The 26,959-nt window shown below is 34.4% G+C and overlaps 1 protein-coding gene and 1 non-coding gene across 7 annotated transcripts in view; one reads left to right on the forward strand and one right to left on the reverse strand.

The window, feature by feature from the left end:
- The window catches only part of PCDH11X (protocadherin 11 X-linked), a 542,639-nt gene that overhangs the window by 250,271 nt on the left and 265,409 nt on the right, over nucleotides 1-26,959 (forward strand). The gene's annotated exons all lie outside the window — the stretch shown is intronic.
- On the reverse strand, nucleotides 17,246-17,335 carry LOC116662288. The gene has a single exon (XR_004318329.1). It is a non-coding gene; the product is annotated as a small nucleolar RNA SNORA72 (small nucleolar RNA).

The following is a 26,959-nucleotide window of genomic DNA, read 5'->3' on the forward strand; positions in this document are numbered from 1 at the left end:
TACACTTTATAAAAAAAAAAGACTGTGTCCTTGAAAGTGAAACATGTAAGTAAGCAGTTATAACAAGACAGTAAAAATTATGCCATAATAAGATGAATAGAAATTGACTGGAAATAGGAAAAAACTGTTATACCCACTACTGAAAAATTATCAATTTATTTACCTTTCCAGTTTGGTGTTCTCAGTATTTAAGAGAATGTCCTTAAGAAACTACAGCCAAAACTTGATGATCTAGATTTTTGTTTTCTGGTGTCTAGTAGTTAGTTGGACTTTGAAACTTGTGTTAAAAAAGCTAACATATTGTTTTCCCATACCCTGTAATAGTTAAGGAATAAATGCATACTGATTAATTGAACTAACTAGTGACCTCAAAGAAGTTTATGATGTATTCCATGTTCTCTAACAGATACTTAGAAAATACTTAAAATCCTGGCAAGACAAAGAAAGTGGGTGCTTAAATTTGGGGGTTCAGACAATACATAAGAAAATAAATATTCATTAGTTATTTGATATACTGTTACTATCTCGTGGTACTAGTCTTATAATAATATATAGGTGTGTAATAGGCAACAAACCTGTTTTGTCCCCTCTGGTACTCCTTTTCCATACTGTTAAACTCCTGTGACTCATGCTCGAGAAGGGGTAAGAGAAGCTTGTTAAGTGAATATATAATGGACTTAAGGAAAGTTACTGTAGAGATACTACAATTTGATTTGTGCAAAGAAAATGTAAACAATCTGTACTTAAAAAATCTTGAGGTTGAAGAGCTGTTTAAAGAAGAGGCCACCAGCAATGTACCAACATGGCTCAGTGATAGACTAATGATGTATTCAGAAGACAACAGTAACTGAAGGAGTAATTTATGTCATCCCAACGGGAGGGACTAAGAGTAGACTTCTAGTGGATCTATCCTACCTATACGTATTTTTTTGAGATCAAGCTATTTAACAGATAAAAAGAATAAACTTACATTTTACTGCTAGAGGCACAGAGCTTCAAGCAACAATATAAAAGTAATAGAAGTAGACATAGAATCTAAGAATTCTAACATGAATTCAAAGCTTTTATATCTAGACCGCGTTTGGAAACACCTGTAATTGGCACTGCTATTCAATCATTTGGCATCTTCAACAATGCCTAAGAAATGTGAGAACTCGCTTTTTCCTTTGGGGCTTCAGTTCAGCTAAACTTGGGCATTCTAAATCTTAGATCAAGTGACTCTGAAGGTTATTTTAAGTATGAAACAAAGATTTAGCAGAGAGGACTTGCCTCAGTTTCTCTTTCCTCCTTTATTAAATAATTCAAAATGAGAAGGTAATGGTTAAAGTCATACTCAAATGAGAGATTTGGAGACTGATTTTGAACTGCCAGAAGAAAACTGAGACGCAGGGTAGCGCTGTCTTCCCACGTGATTTATATCCAAATTTGAAAGCAGGATCTCTGCATTTACTCCCTCTCTGTTGAATTCAGTTTCACTTTGGGGAGGCAGTAAAACCTACTTAGTGCTTAAAAACGTGGGCTTCGCAAACAGGCACACCCAGGTTTGAATCTTAATGCCCTTCTTACTAACTATGCAACAACGGACAAACTAATTAATCTCTGTAAGTCTCGGTTTTCTCATCAGTAAAATGGAGATGATTATAACATACCTGCTGCATAAGGCTGTTGGAAGGATGAAATGCCATAATGTATGGAAAACAATTGGGCCAGTGATAGGACATAGTCAATGCTCAAACAGTAGCTGTTATTATTCCTAGAATCTTTTTTTTTTTATATTTAAAAAGGGACATTATCTGGGCCATTTGTACTATTTATCTTCAAGTACTAGCAATAGGCTTTTTTGTTGTTATCGTTTTGTTTTCACTAAAAAGTGGTGATTAACTCCTTCACTCTGTGAGACCTTATCAATCCTTATAGACATCTCACCCAAAATAATTGATCAGATTTTCAAGTGTATATTGTATAGGCTAAGGGATGCATAGATATTCAAAGACGACTTCTTTCTTCCAACAAACCTATACCTTGGATGGGGAGGAAAAAATCATGTTAAAAAGTCACACATTTGCTTTAATTAAGTACTAAATTGTGGATTTCAGACTTTAGTTACCCGGCAGGAGTTACAGACTCCGGGGATTGATGTGGGCTATGGTATTCAGTAAAGCGTCTTAGAAAAGATGAGATTTGAACTGGATCTTCAGAGATGGGTATGACTGGGATAGAAGAAAAAGAAAAAGGAAAATAGTCTGTTGAACTGTAAAATGGGGAAATCATCAACAGCGAGAGTAAAGTCACAGTAGGGGAAACAAAAGTGGTATCTGTCCGGGTGGGGATAGCAATCAGATCTTAAGGACGACACGCAGTAGCCATCAGGTCTCTCCTCATTTTGCCAATGTCTCATTTTTCTTCTCAGACAATTCCCAAAGATAACTGAGTGGTAGGTTTGCTTGGCACAGAGGAGTTTAAATTTGTTTTCTTCCCTGCTAAGTGATTCTGAAATATAAATGCTAACGCCTAGAGAGTTGCGCTTTCAGCTTACTGTGTGATTCCATAAGGGAGCCATTAATAATGTCAGAATGCATTAACAGCCTAGAGTGGAGAAAAACTCTCAACTTGAAACTTTCATGACAGCACCTGAAATGAATTGTTAGCTAGTATCAGAGGAGTGGCAGGGTTGACATAAGTTTTTCCTGGGTCTAATTATATCATAGCCTTTCCAATTTTATATTAAGTCATTAGCCCTCCAGGCCATTGATGAGGCTAAAATAAGATTTTAGTATTTATTCTGGATAAATTGAAATAAAAAAAAGGAAGTTGTAAGCAGGTTTATTTATTTCTTAGAGCATGGCCTCAGTTGCTATGCAGTCTAGACCCTGATATTAGTCAATGAGTGAAATTATATGATTTTGTTTTACAATCTCACTTCATCGAAAAATAGTTTCTAGCCATCCTAAGAAATGAATTCTTAAAAAAAATGCCTAGTTATGCACAGTTTATAATACCTTATAAAAGTGGTATTAAAACCATTTTCAAGTTTAAAAACCCAGAAATATCGATGACTTTATTGCTTTGAACTAATATCCTGTGGATTATACTGGGTAATTAAAGTCATTGGAGGGCAATCACAGAAATTTTGGATAATATGAAAGTCAGAATCTTTAGAAAGCAAAAATCCTGGCCATATTCTGAAATATATTTATGCTAAAAATATTTGAAAACTATTTTAAGTATGAGGAAAATTGTTTTAGACACTATCCATGTGCAAAAAAATCAGCTCTTTTATTTTTGGAATTTGTGCGGCAGATAAGGTAAAAACATAACCTTAAGACCATTTGAACATGCATACTCACAGTGTCCCCTGGAACACAAGTTGTTCCCTCACTGTCTTTTTGGGGGGTGGGGGTGGGGGTGGGGAGGTAATTAGATTTACTTATATATCTATTTTTTTAATAGAGGTACTGAAGATTGAACCCATGACTTCATGCATGCTAGGCATGCACTTTACCACTCGGCTATACCCTCCCCCATTTACTTTTGTTTTTTATATCTCAGTTTTGTCCTAAAGAGTTTCTGTCCGTGCTGTCTAATGTTGGAATGCAAGCACATTTCTCTGCCAAAAAGGCAGCTTGGTTTGGAGAAGATGGGCGTTGCTAGAGTGACCAGTTGAGTGGGTGTCCAGGGAACTTGTTCCTTTACTTTTCAGTGATGAAGAGACAACAGGAAGCAGTTGCTGTACAACTTGCCAGAGCTGTTGACAAATGTTCTGCCACTGTCAGCAAATTTTCTAGAGAAGCCATACACTGCAGGGACATTCCAATTTGATTCTCTGTTGCTAGTCTTACCACAAGAGGATGTGGCTGTGCAGAATGGCCATAGAGTACATTAGTCACTGTTTCAGGAACTTCTTATTTTCAATCTGCCACAGCTATAGAATACAGTCTGGAGGTACAGAAGGTGGCCACAGGGAATAAGCAGTAAAATCACAGCAATTTTTCACTAACATCTGTGACTATGGAGAACAAAGATAGAGGCTTTAGGCAGTTTTCAATAAATACTTCACTTCTAGTAGAGAATTTGTCTGTATGTAATAGGTAACTTTGTCCAGAGTAGATATAGAAAGAGGACTCGAATTCTGTTTATTAAGTCTGTCTTAGTAGAGAAGAGCATTTTATTTTTTCAGTTTGTTTCCCATAATGTGCCCATTTTGAGGTACACGAAGAGATTTAGAAATAAGCTCTTTAATATGGATGGATCTGGAGATTGTCATTCTAAGTGAAATAAGCCAGAAAGAGAAAGAAAAATACCATATGATGTCATTTATATGTGGAATCTAAAATAAAAGACACAAATGAAATTTACAGAACAGAAACAGACTCACAGACATAGAAAACAAACTTATGGTTACGAGGGAGGGAAGTGGGTGGGGGAGGGATAAATTGGGAGTTTGGGATTTGCAGATACTAACTACTATATATAAAATAGATAAACGAGATTCTACTGTATAGCATGGGGAACCATATTCAATATCTTATAGTAGCGTCTAATGAAAAAGAATCTGAAAAGGAATATGTGTGTGTATATGAATGACTGAAACATTATGCTGTACATGAGAAATTGACACAGCATTGTAAACTGATTGTACTTCAATTTAAAAATGGGAAAAAAAGAAATGAGTTCTTTTTCATTGTTTAACAATTAACAAAGTGAGCTAGTGGGGAAAAAATTGTAACTCTTGTGTGTAATGTTTGCTATTTTGTAGCTGAAGATCTAAGAAAAAAAACCAGATTATCTAGAAGAAAGGGCATCCATGAAAATATTCCTTTTTTTTTTCATTACTTCAAACAATTCTAATAATAGCAATAAAAATGTCAGTAGGAGACTAAGTGGGTGAACTGGGGAAATTCCCTTCTGGATTAAGGGAAACCCAAGTGCTAGGAAGCTTATTGTTTGTACCAGGCCTACAGGGCCTTTAATGTGTTTATACTTGCCCTTTGCATCTGAGTAGAGGTATAATGATATACTGGCACAGTTAAGTACATGGTTTCTGTTCTTTAGTCAGTAACAATGAGTTGCATGATAATCTGACAAGTACAAAAAGGATCACATGGTGTGTGAAAGTGTATGTAAAATAAGAAATAAGTAGACATGCGAATTTTAAGTTCGACGGACATAGGCTAGTACAACACACTTCTCCCCAAGGAAAACACTTGGCCATGGGAAGTCCATAATGCTGTATTATGGTGCAATGGCTCATGGGGCCATCATGAATCTCTTGAGTATATCTTTGGCTGGAGGGAACAAAGAAGGCTCATTTCAGTCAAATGTGACTACGGAGAGCAACTTCCAACGTAGGTCACAGCCTTGGAGATTTGAAAAACTCTTGAGGGCAAAGTTCCATATAGTGCTCCAAATGCAGTGTCAGTTTTGTGAGGAAAGATGAATACATTTGAAATTCACCCACTCTTTGACCATGATATCTATCACAGCAATTATTGTGGCACAAATCTGGTGTCTCTGATGCAAAGTTTCTGAAGTTTAAGATGAGCAATGACAGAACAGATTTAGAGCAGTGGATATTATAAAAGCTATCCTAATTGTGTTCATTTCTCTTCAAAAGAGTGGAATAGAATGGTGAGTGGCAACTGAGGCAAAGAAAAGAGGTAACACAACTGTGAAGTAAAATTGCCAAACCCTAGATTATTTTGTCATGTACCACACTGAACCACTAGATGGCGCACTCTGCAACTTTGTTGATTACATCTTCTCCCAAAATTTTTGAAAGATACCCCAATACCTTGGGTCTGTAAAATATTTAAATATTCCTTCCAAGGTTGTTAGAAATGTGGACTATCTGTCTTACTTCTAACTCTCTAAAAGCTAGTGCATACAACTCTACTTGCCAATTAATACACTTTTGTTGCCCCTGGGGGAATCACACGTGTTCATGGGCAGATGCATGCGCTCACTCATTTCTTTTTCCCAGGCCATATAGATATATACAATGAGTCTAAGGTTGGTAATGTAGTTTAGAGACTCACAACTAGGAGAAAAGTTGCTAATCCTGACATTCAGGCATGCCCTAAATATAGCAGTAAAATCTGACTCCATCCCAACTCCTTACCTATTCCTACCTATTGCTTCTTCCGATTCTGGGCACGCTAAACACCTCCTAATACCTCCTAAAGCCTCACTCAATTGTACTCTCTTAGGAAATAACTCATATTGTGGATTGCTTCCTTATACGTAGTAGTATTGTGCTATGGTAATAAACTATGACCTCACTGATTGTTTCTTTTTCTTATTGTCATACTTAGTACCTAGTAACACATAGTTTTTTCTCATTTATTTCATAATATAGAAAGTATTATGTAACACTCTACATAATATTTATTTAATATTCAACTCCTCATAAATTGCTGGAACAGTATGTTATTGGCCTTTACTTGTCATGCAAGGTCAGAGCAAAATTCACCACTTAACTATAAAAGTAAACCACCTAGGAGTTACGGTAGTATGTCTTTTTCAGTTCCTGATATTTTTATTTTTCAATTCTTGCTGAATTTTTCTCTATTTTTATCCTGTGCTTTATTGTGTAAGGCTAATTCAAATCACTGTTGGAACTAGTCGGGGTGTGTGTGGGGGTGTGTGTGTGTGTTAGCTCAAAGAAAAAATTATTTTAATTTTTGAATTTATATGTATATTTATTTATTTGAAACCAACATAATGAAGAATATTCATTAAAACTATGGGTATTTTTGAATCCATAGAGTAGTTACATTCTCAACAAATATTTCAAGTGTGTTTGAATCTTAACTAGTAAAGATTTTGGGTCTTTGATGCAAGGGTAGTGGTGTTTCAGTTATACCTTTATTACATTTTTTTATAACATACTCCTTTCTTTTTGCAATATTCACTGATTAAAAAAAGCAGTTCTCCTAAGTGAAAGGGAACTCCAAGTTTATGACGATATGAAGACATAGTGGTTTCAATTCCCTTTGGTCGTACTGGCTTGGTTTTAACAGCTTGACTTCAGTAGAATAATCAATATCTCTAGACCTCATGTTCGAGGATGCCATCAGGGAGCCAAGACAATCCAAGTAATTCAATAATATTGTTACAATTAGTGTCTAAACTGGGAGAAGCACTTGCTCCTTTTCTAGGAAAAAGATGTTCTTTTCAAATACATCATTTGCTTTTAATTGGCATAAAGTCTACAGCATCGAATAGCACAATCTTTATTTGTGCCTGCCTATGGCATGTCAGTAGTTGTACTGAAATACAAGTTACCTTCAAAGAGAAGACTGACTAGTCAGAGCATGCAGAGAAAGTGATAACCATGGAGGTAGGTTTGACAGAGTGATCTGGGATAGCGGATGCCCAAGTAGAGAAAGAAGGGGCTCTCACAACCATCCCAGAAAAGGTGCAGGGGACAATATCCTATGCAGAGTTACATGTTAGTTATTAAGGCATAACTGCATGTACTCAGTGCACTAGTTAAAACCAGACACCAACAAATCTAACATAGAAGGTAGTTTTATCATGCATCTTCATATTGGCATTCAGCAAGCTCATCATGACTTTTTGTTTTTAGGCTCTTTTCTAAGGACTTGTACATATATGTAATGGATATACACTGTAGCACCTTATAACAAAGCTCACAGAACACATCACATTGCTGTAAATGAAAGAATGAATAATTATAAAGTATTATTGCACTCATTCTAGCTCCAAAAGCACTTTTCTTTTTCTTTCTCTCTCTCTCTCTCTCTTTTTTTTTTTTCCTATTGTGAGCATTTACATTTGGAGAAAACTATCACTTTAGTAACTGGGCCATGGAGGAACGAATGCATTTTGCTCAAATTCTCAGAAGGAAGAATTTTTATCATTGGTTAAACCACATCGTTCTTAAGAATTGGTGCATTAAAAGATAATGAAAGAATTCCTTCTCTCATGTGTGGTTTTAATTGCAAAGAACAAAATTGCATTATCAATTATATATCTTCAAACTGTATTTTCATACATTAGGAAAGAAATTTCAGAAGCACGATTTTTTTTAAATTGAAAGTCCACATAAATACAATAAGAAAGGAAAAAATACAAGCACAAAATGTATTCCTTTCTTATTTAATAGCTATATTGCAGTCCAGGAATCAAGTAGCTTGCTTATATAGATGATTCTTGGTTGTATTCTTGGATTTTCAGAAGTAACCCTGAGACCCCTCCCGAGGCTTTGCATGGTTGAGTTGCATTGAATTCTAGCTGTCAGGTCTGGGTTATGATTTCAGTGACAATGTTAATTCTTAACCAATTATGTAAGGGTTTTGAGGAATGATGCCCCTTAATCTTAATACAAATCTTTTCTGATAAGGATTGTATAATGTAAATGATAATAGGAAACTGAATGGAAATCAAATAAACTCCGAAGTATTTTCTCCGTTGTAATACAGAAGTTCTAATTTTGCTTTTGTAGCTGGAATGAACTCTCAAAATAATCTGCAAATGGACTTGGTTATTTGATTTTCATTCCTGTAGAAAATGGCAGTGTTGGTTTGCAGCTCTAGAGCTTTGCTCAAGCCAGCAGAGCAACCTTCCACCATTCAAAGCTGTCTTTATATTCCTTTGCCCATAAGGAAGAGAAAAAGGAATAAGGAGGTCAACTTACCTAACGAACCAATTTGGAAGCCTAATGTAATGGGAGATAATGTTGAGAGGAATCCAGCTGTACACTTGCTTGAACTGCATCTCAAAATCAAATGATTGTTGATCAAACCATAGTTTGCAGTGCACCTCAGAATTGGATGTCATCCCTCATGTACAGCTATGTGCAGGATATGGGGTTTTTGTCTTTCTCAGAAAAACTTGTCAACTCAAGATTGAATTGGTCTTCTTAAAAAAAAAGAAAAAAACCCAGAATATTGGCTTAGATGACCTAACCGACTTCCACCGCATTAACTTATACTGATATTTCCATAGAGTCAGGTAATTGTAATAATTTTTTTTTTAATTTTTAGATACTAAAAGGCTAACAATTTCTATTAAATATACTGTATTTTTCACAAATTGAACAAAGAAATCTGAGACATTTGCTCTGTTAAGTCAATTTAAATACTGTAACTACTTTAAACATCTGAAGATCAAAGAATTCATGTACCGTGGGATTAAGTTAAGGCACGGCCAGCTGAGAACTGAGAAACAATTCCAGACCCACCTCCTTTAGTCTTGACTAAACAGTATTAATGAATGGGATTTGAAACTCGGAGATGGGAAAGTGGGTATTTTTATGAAAAGTAATTTTGGAAATGATCTCTACTTATTTGCATGTTGAAGTATGAATAGATAACACAAAACTAAATCTTAATAATTTTGTATAGTTTTCTTAATAACAATTTAAAAAATTTGTAAAAGTAGTCCTTGTGTTCCCTTCCTCACCAATTCCTCTCATGACTCTGACATATTTCTGAGCTTCTAAAATTTCACCTGACTGCCGTGATACCCCACTAGAATGATCGAAGAATGGGATATTGATTGGGAAAACATATACAACATAAAGAAGACACAATTTTTTTTAAAGGCTAAGAATCATTTCCCAAGTAGCTAATAAGAATCGAACTAGCAAAGAAGAGAACCGTGGCAGGATGATGCTGGTGATATTGGCCATTCTTACTATGTTGCTGTACAAGAAGGTCGAAAAAAATGTTTCATTTATTCCAGAAATATCATAACTGAGATAAATTCTTTTATCTGGTGAATATGTTGGTACTGCTTAATAGGCCCATAAACAGAAAACAAACTTCCATTAAATAATCTTATTAGGAATTGTCCACCATATTCAAATGAAATAGCGATTTATACAGCTTGTTACTCATGGATACTATCAATGAAGGGATCTATTTATTTGAATTTTTTTCCTCTCTGATAAAGACAATTGGGTCTGGTAAAACCTTTTGCCAAAAAAAATGACCATTTTACATCCAACTTAGAAACTGTGGGTTTCAAACGCTTAAAGAGCAAAAATAAAAAGGCACCTGCCATGATCTGTTAGGTCGGGATCTGTGTGAAAGGAGACTCTAATTTCATTTCTAACTCATTTCAGAAAATCGGAATTTTATGTAAAGAGATCAGCCAGTGTGCCAATGCTTCTTTTCACTTCTCTCAGTCATGAATGGGTAACTTTCTCAAAGAACATATTGTTCTATTTTGACATTGGGACTCAATTCACTGAAGATGATTGTTATGAATTTAGAGGTTAGAGTTCTTTTGCAGGCAAGCATACATTTTAGTTGATTTTTAATGAAATTATAATTTAAACAGTAGTGGTATTTATGTTTAAATCATTCATCATGTTTTAAATCTATGTAATGAGATATTCTGTAAGGGTTTCATTTTTCTTAAACATTGCAATAGTTTATTCCCTATTTTTCTTTCTATATTAAACAAATCTATGTTATTTAATATTTTCTTCTCTATTTTGCTTTCTCTTGGTTATTTATGTTTTATACTTACATCAAAAGCGAAATTCCTTTTCATTGTTCTAATACAGTGGTAAACATGGTTTTCTATAGGAAGAGGTGACTGACTTTTAAAAAGTGGATTTTTAAAATTGGTTAAATAGTGAAATGTAATTTACCTGAAATTTATAATTAGATTTGGATGAGGGAAAATGATTTCCATAACTTTATCAATTACTTTAATGTTGTCACTATAGCAAACTTTGGAATCAGATGGGTTTCGGTTGGAATCCTATCTCTTCTCATTTTAGCTCTGTCATCATGAGCATATAGTTTATCCCCCTTACTCCATTTAATCACTTAAATTCTGTATGTTTCAGTTAATTCATCTGTAAAATGGGAGAGTGACAGTTCCTAATGCAGAGGTATATCTGGAAAATTTAATAGGATAATGCATGTACAATTAAAGCATAATACCTGACAAAGGTATAAATCCTTAATAAAAGTAGTTATTATTATTTATAATGAAGTTTCCTTCTATCATTGCTGTAATCCAATTGTCAGTACATGGATCCAAATTGAAAAGAAGACATAAATTTCTTGTGGTAGATTAGCAATACCCAGTAAGTAGCTATACTGAGTACCTCCTTAATATTGCCTTATTTTACAAAACACTGACTCTCTTCAATCTTCAGTTCCATATTTGTTGTTGTTTCCATTGGTTTCTGGGCCCACATTTAATTACAGGTGATGGAACAAGTCCATTATCTATGAAATCATTGATGCTGATGCATGATTAAAACAAGCCAGCAACTTAGTACAGAATCACACAGTGGTAATTGTTTGCAGCTTCAGAACAGTAACGAGTTTACCTATTGATGGCATTAATCTGTGGTTGAATGGTCTACCTACTTGTGTCCATGTTCTTGTCTGTCATGATGGTGAGTTTATTCCAGTGTTTTATCCATGGAAGGCTCAGAGGCTTTTTAACAAGTGCCCCTTCTATGAGATAAACTTTCATGTCTTTGGAAGAAAACAGAACTCAGCCCAAATTTTATGTTTCTGAGCATCATGGGTTGCTCTCACAATTTTCAGAAATTGAAAACTAAAAAAATTTTTAAGTGATACCTTGTGATCTTGAAAACTTGGACTTCTTATCTTGCTTGGGGATTATAAGGTTAAAACAAAGGCCAATCCTTTTTATGTGTGTATGTGTGTACTATGAATATTTTACATAGAAATCCAGTTTCCTATGATCATATTATATAACACTGTTATTTGTAGACAATATCATATTCAACAGGCAGGCTGGCCTCATGCATGATGATAAACACAATTCAGGCACATACACATTGTGTGTGTATATACACACATAAAAATATACATATATTTCTGCCATTTACAAGGTGATGAATTGGGGGTGAGTTATATAACATCTCTGATCTACACTTTCCTCATCTATATAGTGGGAGTTAACAAAAAGTATCTCTTTGAGTTATTGCCCATATTAAGTGCGATGATACAGTTAATAATAACACAAGGGCTCGCAATAATGTCTGATCCTCAGTGAGCTCTCATAAATTCTAGGTGTTGCTTTTTTTTTTATCATTTTTATTGCTGTTGTCCATCCATACAATTAAGCAGGCTAGATTGGGAAAATAGTTGTACCTAACTCTTTACCATTGCCTGAATAATGCATATAAAATACATATAAAGTACAGTGCTTAGTAAATACTAAGTGCTCAATGAACTGTATTTTTAAAAGTATGAATACTGCACATTGTCTACACACCTACAGTCTTCACAACTATTGATGGAGACTTATATGTCCAGTCTGTGGCTGGAGACTCACATGTGCTCATGACAAAATATTCTAGTCATTATTTTAGAAAAATAAATTAGTTAATTTGCTTTTTATATTTCCTTTCTATCCATAGGTCTATATATGTTACCTTTCTGCAAGTCTTTGAAATATGTGCTTTATCCATCTTACTTGTAGTCATTTCACTTCATCTCACCAGATATCATCTGCCTTTATTTCCATCCATCATTCATTCCTCATTCATTTATTTTCCATGTGTCTCATGTATAGGAATTTGGAATAAGAGTTTATGAAATGAGTGGGTCACTGCTTAAATACTGATTCAAGGAGCAAGAATATGAGATTGGCATTTTGCATTTAATATGCAATCTGTTATCCAAAAGGATTCTGTGAGTCACCGATATTTGGCCATTTCTTTTTCTTATTTACTTAATTCACATAGAGGCTGTGGTTTCTGGAATCCACCAGGCATAGATTTAGCAGTAACATAGATAGTGTTATGCAGATGCCAAATTTAAAACCCATTCTGCAGAGAAATGAACTGGTTTCAAATGGAAAGCACATCTGCTTTGCAGTATCCATGGTAAATTTCGCTTTCAATCAATTTTAATATACCTAATCATGAAAATTAACTTCAAAGTACTGATATGGAGGAACTGCAATTGAAATGATATTTTTTTGGTCTCTGAGACTTTTTAAATGATCTTCACTGAATCATGAAGCTCTAGATCACTGACAATACACATTACTCTCTTCCCAGACAACTAGGGAGATTGATGTGCCAACCTTTAGCTCATACATTAACTGACCCAACTGTCTGCTTGAACATTGTAATGTAACTCAGAGCACTTTATTTCCCCTTCATCATGCACCATGTACTGTAGTTATTTATTATCTTCCATTACCCGTATCTGCACCCTCTGGCACATGCTCAGATGAATTATGCCTAAGATTAGTAAGTAGCACCCTTTATTTTTCCACTGAGACCAAAGCTTATTGTTGTGACGATTAACATGCCACCTCTCTGATATTGCCCACCCTTTTAGACTTTTTCTTATCTCAACATTTAATTAAAAGAATGTTCAAATATACAATAAAGTTGAAATAATATTCCAGTGAATGTTTGTATAACCATTTGTTAGCTTTCTCTTGCTGGCTAACATATTACTTAAATTAGTTTAAAACACACACACAAATTTGTGTGATAGTTTCCGTAAGTTGGAAGTCCTGGCCCAATATGACTGAATTCTCTACTCAGGGACTCACTCGGCTGAAATTAAGGCATGGACCAGGGCTGTGATTCTCATCTGGGGCTCAAAGTCCTCTTACATGCAGACTGGTTGTTGTCAAAATTCATTTGTTTGTAGATGTAGGATGACTGTCCTTGTTTACCTGCTAGCTGCTGGCTGGGTTCAACTCCTGAATCCACCTGCCGTTCCTTGATATGTGACCTTCAATGTAGGCAGTTCACAACATGAGTGCTTGTTTTCTTCCAGAACACCTGCTCTTGCATCTCTCTGACTTCCTTTTCTTTGGCCAGCTGGAGAAAATGCTCTGCTTTTAAAGGGCTCAAGTGATTAGGTGATCCAACCAGGATAATCTCCCTTCTGGTCATATAATAAAACATAATCATGAGTGTGATGTCTCATAGGTTCTACCTACGATCAAAGTACAAGGGCTTAGTCAAAGGTGGGACTTGTTGGAGGTCAGCTTCAAATTCTGCCTAGTACAACCTACCACCTGTATTCTGTCATTAACATTTTTTGTTTCATTGAAGTACAATTAGATGTACAATAAAATTCACCCTTACCTCTTAGATTATAAAGCTTGCATTTTAAATTAAATTTTTGCATTTTTAAGTAATCATTTAGTCAGTTTTCCCAATTATAATGTTGGTATAATGGTCAAATAAGTGATTCTCCTAATGGAAAATTATACAAGTCTGTTTGTAGAAGTTTCTGTAGAATTGCTATTTTTTTAAAAAAACAGTTAAAATTGTCTCAATCACTTGAAGTTTGCCGTTTGACTAGACTAGAACCAGGCTAAAAATGTCTACATGTCAGACAACCACAGTATAATGCAGGCCTAGGGGTTTTTGTTTTTTTATTAATCTCAGCAAAAATTTTGAAATTATGAATAAGAAGCTAGCATATGTATACGTTTTTAATGCAGGTTACTCTGCCCAAGAGGACTGGTACTTAGCATATATTCATGTGATGATATACAGGAGCTGATATTGAAATAGTAATGATAAAGTTGCACTGATTTTAATGGTATGCATTTAAATATAAATGAGAATAGTGGTCCAAATAAATCACGTCATATTTTGAACAGTTATTATAAATTAGGGTCACCTTGCAAAAAGTAATAAAGACCTGTTGGATGTGATATTACTGAGGGCCAACACAAATGAGTATAGCTCTAAAAAAAAAAGGTGGTGATACGTATCATAGTCTTTCTTTAACAAACTGCTAAATAAAATTAGAAAGAATAAAATGAATGCATCAACAGCAAAATGGTGTGCAGTGACTTATGAAAAACAATGTATTCTTCTCCATATATCTAATCTTGTCAGTTACAGCACATGTGAAAGGTGAGCTACAATGGTGCCCAAACCCAATATTTCCCATGATGAGATCTTTCCAGTTTCAGGGTTAGATCTTATTTCATTTCCCACTTTTTATATACTCTTGTCATTTCTTTAAAACAACTGAGCGTTTACAAAATCCAGTTACTTACTATATATAAAATAGATAAGCAGCAAGTTTCTACTGTATGGCACAGGGAACTATATTCAATATCTTGTAGTAACCTCTAATGAAAAAGAATATGAAAAGGAATATATGTATGTGTGTGTATGACTGAAACATTATACTGTATACCAGAAATTGACACATTGTAACTGACTATACTTCAATTAAAAAAATCAGTTACTAAGAACTAAAATTTGTTATAAGTATAAAAATTAGACATGCCTCTAAGTAGAAGTCTGTTACACCAGAGAAAATGTTTATAGCAAAAATATTTTATCCAAGACATGGCAACTTATTGACTCCTAAAATTCCTGCTTTTCCTTGGTTAATCTCTTGTAAACTGAAGTAAGCTTTGCTTTTGAAATTGTAATTTTTCTTGAGATAATTCTGGATTTAAATTAAGTAATAATAAAGGGAGATCCTCTGTATCCTTTATCTGTTTTCTCTTAATGGTAACATATTGCAACACTCTAACATAGTATCCAAACCAGGATATTGACATAGATACAATCTACCAGCCTCATTCAGATTTTCTTTGATTTACATATGCTCATTTGTGTTTATGTGTATGTGTACGTGTAGTTCTGTAGAACCTTATCACATGCATATGTTGATGTCTCCACTGCCGTGGTCAGGAAATCGAACAGTTTTACCACCAAAACATTTTGTCTTGTTGCCTTTTTATAAGCACATTATCCCTCTCACAGCACTCCTCATGCTTAATCTCCAGCAACCACTAATCTGTTCTCAATTTTTATAATTTTGTGATTTTAAGAATGTATATAAATGAAGTCAGTTTGTAAATTTTGAGGGTTGATTTTTTTCACTCAGCATAATTTCCTGGAGGTTCACCCAAGTTGTTACATGGGTGAATTGTTCATTCCTTTTTATTGCTGAGTCGTATTCCATGGTGTGGATATACCATAGTTTGTCTTACCATTCACCTGTTGATGGGCATCTGGGCTGTTTCTAATTTGGAGCTGTTATGAATTAAGCAGCAGTGAACATCAGTGTTCGAGTTCTGGTGTGGATGTAAGTTTTAATTTCTCTGAGATAAATGTCCAAAAGTGTAATTGCTGGGTCACATGTCTAGTTTTATAAGAAACTGTCCAGTTGTTTTCCACAGTGTCTATACCATTTTTATTCTCATCAGCAATGAATGAGTAATCCATTTTCTCTGCAATCTCTCCAGTGTTTGGTGTTATTACTATTTTTTTTTTTAATTTTAGCCATTCTGATAGATATATAATGTGGTCTCATTGTGGTTTAAATTTATATTTCTCTGATGGCTAATTGTTATGATGTGAATGCTTGTGCCACACACCTCCTCATTCATATGCTGAAATCCTAACCCTCAGGGTGATGGTATTAGGAGGTGAGGCCTTTGGAAGGTAATTAGGTCAGGAGGCCAGAGTCCTCATGAATGGAATTAGTGTCCTTATAAAAAAGAGCCAGAGAAACTCCCTTGCCCTTTCACCACATGAGAACACAGCAAGCGGTCACCTTCTATAGACCAGGAGGTAGCCCTTCACCAGACATCAAATCAGCCAAATTGTGGACTTCTCAGCCTCCAGAGCTATGAGAAATAAATATTTATTTATAAGCAGCCCAGTTTATGGTCTTTATTTATTGCAGCCCAAGCAAACTAAGATACTAATGATGTTGGACATCCTCTCATTTGCCATCTGTATATCCTCTTCAAGGAAATGGCTGTTCATATCTTTTGTTCATGTTCTAAATGGATTGCTTGAGCTTTTTGTTCCACTATTGCACTTTGAAAGCTCTTTACATACTACAGATATGATTCTTTTGTCAGATACATGAATTGCAAATATATTTTCCCACACTGTAGCTTGTATTTTCATCCCCTTCATAGGGTCTTGCAAAGCAAATATTTTTAATTTTTATGAAACCTAATTAATCAATTTTACCTTTAGGGATTGTGCTTTTGGTGTCAAGTCTAAGAGCACTTTACGTAGCCTTAAATCTTGATAATTGTCTTTTATATTTTTTCTATAAGTTTTATAATTTTGTATCTTACATTTAAGTTCATGATCTATTTTTTTTAATTTTACAATTCATTTAATGGCAACTGGTAATTATCAAATTAGCAATGATTGTCTTCAAAAGTTATTTCACCAGCTGTGCTGTCATTTCTCAAGGTGATCAGATACCTAGAGTCACAAACATTTCCCATATAATATGCATCATATAAATCAGACTTGGTTTATCACTAGCATTTATAAAACCAAACCTAGGGAAAGAACCAGGTCTGAGGGCACATGCATGGGCTTAATATAATGATCTATTCTTATATATTATTTTTATTGAGGTATGATTGACATGTAATATTATATTAGTTTCAGGTGTACAACATAGTGATTCAACATTTGTATACATTGCAAGATAATCACCATAATAAGTCTAGTTACAATCTATAACCATAGAAGGTTAATACAATTAATACATCTTCTTTATCCATTCATGCATTGATGGCCATTTAGTTTGTTTCCATATCTTGGTTACTGTAATAAAGCTGCAGTGAATATAGGGGTGCATTTATCTTTTCAAATTAGTTTTTATTTTCTTCAGATAGATATCCAGTAGTGGGATTGCTGAGTCATATGGTAGATCTATTTTTAATTTTTGGAAGAACTTCCGTATTTTCCATAGTGGCTGCACCAATTTACATTCCCACCAACAGTGCACGAAGGTTCCCTTTTCTCCACGTCCTGGCCAACACCTGTTATTTCTTGTGGCAGGTGTAAGGCGATAACTCATTGTGGTTTTGATTTGCATTTTCCTTATGATTAGTGATGTTGAGTATCTTTTCATATGTCTGTTGGCCATCTGTATATCTTCTTTGGAAAAAATGTCTATTCAGATCCTCTGCACATTTTTTTTTCTAGTATAATTAGTTGACTTTATTATATTTTTTTCATTTTTTTCCTCCCAGGTTTTTTGAGGTATAATTGACATATAGCTCTGTCTAAGTTTAAGGTGTACAACATAATGATTTAAGTTACATACATCATGAAATGATTATCACAAGTTTAGTGAATATCCATCATCACAAACAGATACAAAATTAAAGAAATAGAAAAAGAAAAAACACCTTTTCCTTGTAATGAGAACTCAGAATTACTCTCTTAACATCTTCCGTATATAACATACAGCAGTGTTAACTGTATTTATCATGTTATACATTACATCCCTGGTACTTAATTTATCTTATAACTGGAAGTTTGTACCTTTTGACTGCCATCATCCAATTCCCCCTCCCTCCACTCCTACCTCTGGTAACCACAAATCTGACCTCTTTCTATGAGATTTGTTAGTTTGCTTTTCAAGGATAATTGACCAAAACACTATGCTAGTTCCTGGTATACAGTGTAGTGATTTGATACTTCTGTACATTTCAAAATGATCACCATGATAAGTCTAGTTATGATATGTCACCATACAAACATATTATATAGTTATTAACTATATTCCCCACACTATACATTTCGTATCCTTGACTCATTTGTTTTGCAACTGGAAGTTTGTACCTCTTAATCGCCCTCACCTATGTCTTTCCTCTTCCCACCACCCTGCCCCCTGGCAACCACCTGTTTGTTCTCTGTATCTATAATTCTGTTTCCGTTTTGTTATGTTTGTTCATTTGTTTTGTTTTTTAGATTCCACATGTGAGTGAAGTGATACAGTGTTGATTTTCCTCTGATTTATTTCACTTAGCATAATACCCTCTAGTTTCATCCGTGTGGTCACAAATTGTAATATTTTATTCGTTTTTGTGGTTGAATAATACTCCATTGTGTGTGCATGTCTGTGTTTATCACATCTTTATCCATTCATCTATTGACGGCACATAAGCAGCTTTCATATCTTGTATATTGTAAATAATGCTGCAGTGAACATAGGGATGCACATGACTTTTCTAATTAGTATTTACATTTTCTTTTGATAAATACCCAGGAGTAGAATTGCTGGCTCATACAGTAGTTATATTTTTAATTTTTTGAGGAATCTCTATACTTCTTTCCATAATGGCTGCACCAGTTTATGTTCCCACCAACAGTACATGAAGGTTCCCTTTTCTCCACATCCTAACCAACAATTGTTATTTGTTGTGTGTTTGATAATTGCCAAATGCTTTTCCTGCACCAGTTGATAGCACTATATGATTTTCCTGCTTAGCCTGTTCATATAGTGGATTACATTGTTTCTCCAATGATGAACAAGTCCTGCATACCTGGAATGCTCTTGGTCATGGTGTGTATTTATATTTATACGTTGTTGAATTTGATTTCTTAGTATTTTGTTTATAGGATTTTTGCTTCTATAGTCACAAGAGAGATTCATGAGTAGTTTTTTGTTTTTGTTTTTTTTAGACTGTTTTTGTCTAGTGTTGGTGTCAGGATAATAATAGCCTTATAAACGAAATGGGAAGCATTCTCCTCTTATTTTTCTTGGAGTATCCTTGGCATCAACCTTTTTTTTAAATGTTTGTCAGAATTCTCCAGAATTTCAGTCATACCACTGTACTTTTCAACTAGCTGAGCTTTCCCCTTTCACTTGACTCTTGTTTTGATATATTCTCACTCCTAGGAAATGTACCTCCATTAAATTCTGCTTATTTTAGCTATGACCTTATTTAGAGAAACAGTGAGGCAGTCCTGATCTTTTAATGTTGATGTGCTACAACTTGGAAATATGTATTTGTGCTGAACAAAAAAGTGAGTGGTAACTCACCTAAGAACAGCAGAATATTGAGATAAAACTTGCAGATTATCAGGCAGGGCTGCCTGAAATTGACTTTCTACCCTTTATTGAAATGAAAGAAAATAACTAAGGTTGCCCTAACAGTGAAAGAAAGAAATTTTTTGATGCCCCCCCAAGGGTAAATTTGACCATCATCTGAAATTAAGCCAGATTTTGTGAGAGCATGTCTAATGATTTACTTTTGTTCTGGCTTATTGTATCAAGCATCATTCCTGTAGCCGATTTTAAAGTTTTGCTATCTATTCGTGTAGTACTAGTTATGAAATAGTTTGCTTTCTGCTGTTCTTTGCTTGTGATGATTAATTCCTAGTTAGGTGATGAACGTGAATAGAGGGTGGCAATTCCAGTTTCTTTAATCACTTAATAATGTGGTTCCAGGGCTCAATTGAGATTTTGGACATATAGCAAAAGGAATTATACTGAATTTTCTATTAATCACTGCATCCTTAGTGCTGACAAGGTCTCTTTCTAACAATAGATCTAATCATTTCAAGATGAGCCACAATTAGAATGAATATGATAAAGAGCTCATCATCTGGGCCAGGATTCTGATCCCATGAGCCCAAGATAGAAACCTCTGTTTCGCTACTTGATTTAACATGAAGGGCCATGCATTAAGTCTTATGGCTCTGGAGATTTATAAATGTTTAAAGCCCTTAATAAACTTAGCTTTTTACTTTTGGACCATAGTCACTAGCTGAATAAAATGTTTGAGTTTTTTTTTAAGTGGGACTTTTATTTTATATGCTTCAGGCAAACTAGATCAGTATTATAAAATTCTCTCTATAATTCATTTTCATGAGGTAATGATTCACTTGGGATCCCAAAGCAAAAGTTTTCCCTCTCACAGTCTTTTACTACCACTCAAGGCACTTTTGTATATATCCGCAATTAATTAATTGATCATCTCTAAGTATTCTTTACTAACTGACTTGGTCAGTGGCTTGGTAGATTCTTCCTGGTTTGTTAGAGTGCTCTCAAGGTTTCACACAGCACATAGTTAAAATAATGATGATGATAATGGTGATAAGGATAAATAGACAGTAGAGGGTTGAGAGCTTACCATACAACCATGTTAAGTACTTTACTGCATTAACTCAATTAACTTTCATAAACACCCTATTAGATAGGTGCTGTCTTCATCATTGGTGTTTTCCAGACAGACTCAAAAACACCAAATGAAGTAGTTAAACAACTGGCCCAAGGTCAAACAGTTAATAAGTGGTAGACCTTGGTTCTGAGGCAGGTAGCCTACTTCCAGAGCCCACGATCTTAAGTACTATGACTGTCCCAAAGTATATGCTCAATAAATATTTGTTGAATTATAAAATTCTAGAGTTAAAGCTCCCAAAGAATGACAACTCTCTCATTCTTCCAAAAATACTAACGATAAATAACCAATAATAAAAATAAAAATGTCCTGAATACAGAGCTCTGCTGAGAATAAGCTCTGTTGGAGAGATAGATGGAATCATTCGTTGTTTTATGTGGAATTGGAAGCTGAAAAGAACAATGTTGATGTGGTAAATTGGAAAAAAAAGTGAAAATCTACATGATAGATTCACAAAGCAATAAAAAATGTACAAGCTTCAAATATTTTAGATACTTTAAGAGCTAAATACTGGGAAGACGCCTGAGGCGGATGAACCTCTAGGGGAATGAAATACTTTTTTAAATAAAGCTCAGACCCTATCTTATGCAGTTTTAATGTAAGTCTTTGATAATTCAAGACTTAATGGATCACTCAGGAGGAGTGCTTTTGTTTCTGTATTATAGAAATCTGGCAGCATCACAGACACCAGAGTTTAGCTGTGGTAAATATTAAGTTGTACCTTTAATTAATGTTCACTTTATATCTGTGCTAAAGCTATAGCTAAATGATTAGAAATTATTCTCTGGGAAATAAAATTATTCAAAGGTACCTCTGTTACTAAAGAAAAAGCTGCCAAACTATTTTGAAACCACAAGGATTGTAATTATCTATATTCTTATCTCCATGCCCTTATGAAGACTCTAATCTCTGTAAGGGTAAAGATGATTATTTTGTTCTTGGCAATCACTGTGTCCTTAGTAGCTAGCCTGGAGAATGAGTGAATGAATGAATACGTTGAAAATGATATAGGAAACAAAAATTCATTCTAGGCTGTATTTTCCCAGCATTGTCACACTGGGTAAGCCGTTTTACCCAAAAGAGGAGCTAGATTGTGAATCCTTGGTCTTTTCTCTGCAAATAAGGTGCTCTCTCTCTTTTTTATTTTTTTTTAACATTTTTTTTTATTGAGTTATAGTCATTTTACAATGTTGTGTCAAATTCCAGTGTAGAGCACAATTTTTCAGTTAAACATGAACATACATATATTCATTGTCACATTTTTTTTGCTGTGAGCTACCACAAGATCTTGTATATGTTTCCCTGTGCTATACAGTATAATCTTGTTTATCTATTCTGTATATGCCTGTCAGTATCTACAAGTTTTGAACTCTCAGTCTGTCCCTTCCCACCCCCGCCTCCTTGGCAACCACAAGTTTCTATTCTATGAGTCTGTTTCTGTTTTGTATTTATGTTCTTTTTTTTTTTTTTAGATTCCACATATAAGTGATCTCATATGGTATTTTTCTTTCTCTTTCTGGCTTACTTCACTTAGAATGACATTCTCCAGGAACATCCATGTTGCTGCAAATGGCGTTATGTTGTCAGTTTTTATGGCTGAGTAGTATTCCATTGTATAAATATACCACATCTTCTTTATCCAGTCATCTGTTGATGGACATTAAGGCTGTTTCCATGTCTTGGCTATTGTAAATAGTGCTGCTTCATCCTTACATATGATGAATCTGAATTAATCAGATGGAAACTGAGCAGAAAATTACAATAGTTGAATTGGAAGATTGGCCGCTTATACAATAGAGTAGTTTGCCTACATTCTAGAAAATAAGCCAGTACTACAGACTCCAGATTATGGAGCTGGCCATGTTACTTGCATATACAAGACACTGAATATTCTAGCAGTTAATCTAAGTATCATTGTACATTTTTGAGAAAAATTGACTTAGAAAATTCCAGGAGGTAAATACAAATGTAATTGCCTAACATTGAAACCAATGCAAGTAGCTACTTTGTAGAAACACATCTGAATGTGCTCTCTCCAGCATAGATAGTCATTAGTTAGGAAATAAAGTACTATAGAGAATATATAATATTTATCTACTTAGAATTATTCACACATATTTGAAACATTCATCATCTAATATATTTATTGCTAGATATTGGGGCACATAGAACATTAACTCCTAGTAATATAGTATTTATTTTTTAAGTGTTTGTATCTAAGACATTCAACAGGCTTGGGTGGAAAGAATATTTCCTTCCTGATTTACAGTCCATGCAATTGGGGCACATAGTGTAAGTCTCTGAACCTCAATATCCACACGTGTAAAATTAGCATGATTGTATTTACCATAATGAACTATTTTAAGGGTTAATTCAGATAACATATATTAAATACCTAAAAGAGAGTCTGATTCATCAGACTCTTAAAAAATAGTAGCTGTCCAAAATCATTGGAAGAGAAGGAAAAAGAAGAAAGAAAGGATGGGAGGAAGAGGGTTTTATTTGACCTTCAAAATAATCTCTAAAAGTGGGAGCGATATGAATTATTATCTCCATTTTACAGATTAATAAACAGATTCAGAGTGCTCAAGGGACTTGCTCAGTGTCACACAGCTCTTTGCTCCCTTGAGGTATGATAGTATTTTATTCATCTGCCCATTAGAACACTTAAATTGTAATATTGTAGTTATTGATTTCTACTTCTGGCTTCCCTACTAAACTGTGAGATCTTTTAGGGCAAGGCCCTTATCCTGTTCATTTTTCTGTAACTTAGAAGACTAGTACATAGTACCAAATAAGCTTCTGCTAAATGTTTCACAAATGAGTGAGTGAGCTGGAACTTGAAGCTATATCTGGTTATTCCAAACTTAATACTCTTTCTATTATAACATGCTTACCTAGAATCATCCTAGTCCGCCTCAGATTTACATATTGTGTGGCATATAGTGACTTGTGTTCAATATTCTTTCAATGCATTTTGGTTTGATAAATCAGAAAATGGAACAATCCGTTTTATATCCTAGCACATTCTTTGCCTGAAATGGGAGTGTATCCCTTTTGCTGATTGTATTTTTAACTGGGAATGCCATAGCAGATTGGTTGTGGAAAACAACAGAAATTGATTCTCTCGAGTTTTGCAGGTTAGAATTCTGAAATCAAGGTATCCTCAGTGCTATGCTCCCTCTGAAAGCCCCAGGGAAGAATCCTCCCTTGCTTCTTCCAGCTTTGGGGGGGCAATTTTTGGCATTCCTTAACTTGTAGGTCCATCACTCCAGTCTCTGCCTCTGCCATCACTTGGTCTCCTTTGTGACTGTGTGTGTCCTCATCTTATAATGACACCCGTCATTGGCTTTAGGGCACACCTCTAAATCCAGGATAATTTTTTTCTCAAGATCCTTAACTACCTAACATCTAGAAAGACCCTATTTCCATATCCGATCAAACTCTGAGTTTGGAGGGGACGTGAATTGTTGGAGGACACTAGTCTATCCACTAAAGCTTGTATGCTTCATTTGAGTTGTTAGTATCAAGACAAGCTTAGTGAAACTTCACAAACCTAAAAACAATGAATTCAACTGGGGAAAAAAAGAAGGGCTTTGAGTTCCAGGTATTTTTAGATGATTTGAAATAAAGTTGAAAATTCTACAGAGAATGTACTGAAAGTGGAAATTCAGCATAGAAATTGCTAGAGGAGTTTGAAACAGGGGAGAATATGTCAGTAACCAACTAAGAACTCAGGAAACTATATGGTAATCCCAGAAGAGGATATTTTTCCCTCCTAGGAAATAAGCAAGAAATGACAATGGGTATCAGACAATTATAATAACTTAACCTGTTATAAACTAGGTTATATTAAATTAAAACTAAAGCTGAAGTATAAATTAAAGGAATGCAACTATGTCTTTGGTTCAAGTCACTATCAGAATTTTATATACTTAACTAGTATTTATGTAGGATCACTGTATTAGCATTTAACTTTCACTTGAGATTGAGGCTAATGAATTAATGAAACTATTTTTAAATACCCTTTGTCTATCTCAGAGTCTGATATAAAGGCAAGCACATCAGTCACTTTTACATTTTTATTTCTTATCATAGATCTAGTTAGTCATTCTTTCATCTAATATAAAAACCAGGCATTCACAGAATTAAGCAGTCTGGTAGCTACTGCACTTAAAAAAAAAAATGCTTTCCTCCTAGTAAATAAGAAAGATCATTTGTATTCTGATGTTTATTCTCATAATCACTTTATTACTTTGATGTTCATTTTGTAAACATCTACAAGCTTTAATAGACACAATGCAACATTCTCCGAGTTTTGCATTTCACAAGAATGACATGTTAAAATGATCTGTAATTTAAAGTGATGTTGGAGACAATTGCATACATCTTTAGCAGCAAACAAAGGTATCTTTATGCAAAATTCAAACAATTAAAAATGAAACATTGTTTCGCCTGACATGCAATATTTTAAGAAAGCAGATGTGTCTGTCACATTGCTTTGTTACTGTCATAGTCTAAGACTGTTTCAGGGCAAGAGTAGGGTTTTGAATAAACCAGAAAGATTATATGAGAACAATTGCAACAGTGTTCTAACTCAACCCTGCCTTCTGATAAGAAGCTGGGAATTTGGTATCATCCATAATATTCTGTTTCTAGGTCATTTTGAGAATATTTTATTCTAGTTTAGCTTTGTTAGATCAATTCTAGTATCAATCTTGAATAAAACATTGCTTTTTGTCCCTCTTAGTTTGACTCTCATTCTTATACTTTACATAATCTCTACATATTCTAATCCCAAAATTTAGGACCTGTGGAAAATCATTGCAACTGGACTTAATCCGATACTCTCAATCCCTTTCCCCCATGCTCAGAAAATGCAATGTCATTGTCCCATGATATCTTAGGGCTTCTTCCAACTGTTCTATCAGACTTTAATAGTGAGATATGGTAGGTGGATTGTAACAAATAATACGTTGACAGCCATTTTTAAAAGTTTCATTCACTTTAGCAGAGGGAATTTCTTTATTTAAAATATGTTTATCAAATTATTTGTAGAGAGTGGGTTATAGCTCAGTGGTAGAACACATGCCTAGCATACAAGAGATCCTGGGTTCAATCCCCAGTACCTTCATCAAAATAAATAAATAAATAAACAAAACTAATTACCCCCTGCCAAAAAAAACAAAAACAAAACAAAACAAATTATGGATAAATTCATATCAGGAAATAGATAACTTTTCAACCCTCTGAAAGGATGAGTTTGGCAATTTTGTTCTCTGGGATCTTAGTACCATGGAATAGTGCATTAAGCTCATACAGTAGATTAGTTCATGCTACACAATTTTCTTCATCTAATTAAACTAAGTTTGGAGCCTGGAATATAGTTTAAAACATATTTAGACAGGAATTCTAAAAAATTTAATATATAATGTTGAATTATAATAATTAGGCTGTCTTTAATTCTAAATTTAATGAGTTAAAATAAATTACCTTGTTGTCAAGGATGCAGAAAAATTGGAACCCTTGTACACTACTGGTGGGGGTGTAAAACAGTGCAATTGCTTTGGAAAATAGTCTAGCATTTTCTCAAATATTAAACATAGTTATCATATGACCCAGCCATTCACTCCTAGGTATACACCCAAGAGAAATGAAAACATAGGTCCACGCAAAAACGTGTATATGATGTTTATTGTAGCATTATTCATAATACTCCAAAAGGTGTAAAGAACCCAAATTCCCATCAACTGATGAATATTTAAACAAAATGCAGTCTATCCATTCAATGAAATACTATTTCACCATAAAAAATATAATACAGCATGGTTGAACACTGAAATCATAAGTGAAAGAAGCCAGCCATAAAAGACCACATACTATACGATTTCATTCATAAGTCCAGAACAGAGAAATATAAAGAGACAAAGTAGATTAGTGGTCATTTAAAGCTTGGGAGAAATGTGAGGTTTCTTTTTGAGGTGATGAAATGTTCTAAAATTAATTATAGTGGTAGTTACAGATATCTGTGAATATACCAAGA

This window comes from Camelus ferus, chromosome X (genome assembly GCF_009834535.1).
Source record: "Camelus ferus isolate YT-003-E chromosome X, BCGSAC_Cfer_1.0, whole genome shotgun sequence".
NCBI lineage: Eukaryota > Metazoa > Chordata > Mammalia > Artiodactyla > Camelidae > Camelus > Camelus ferus.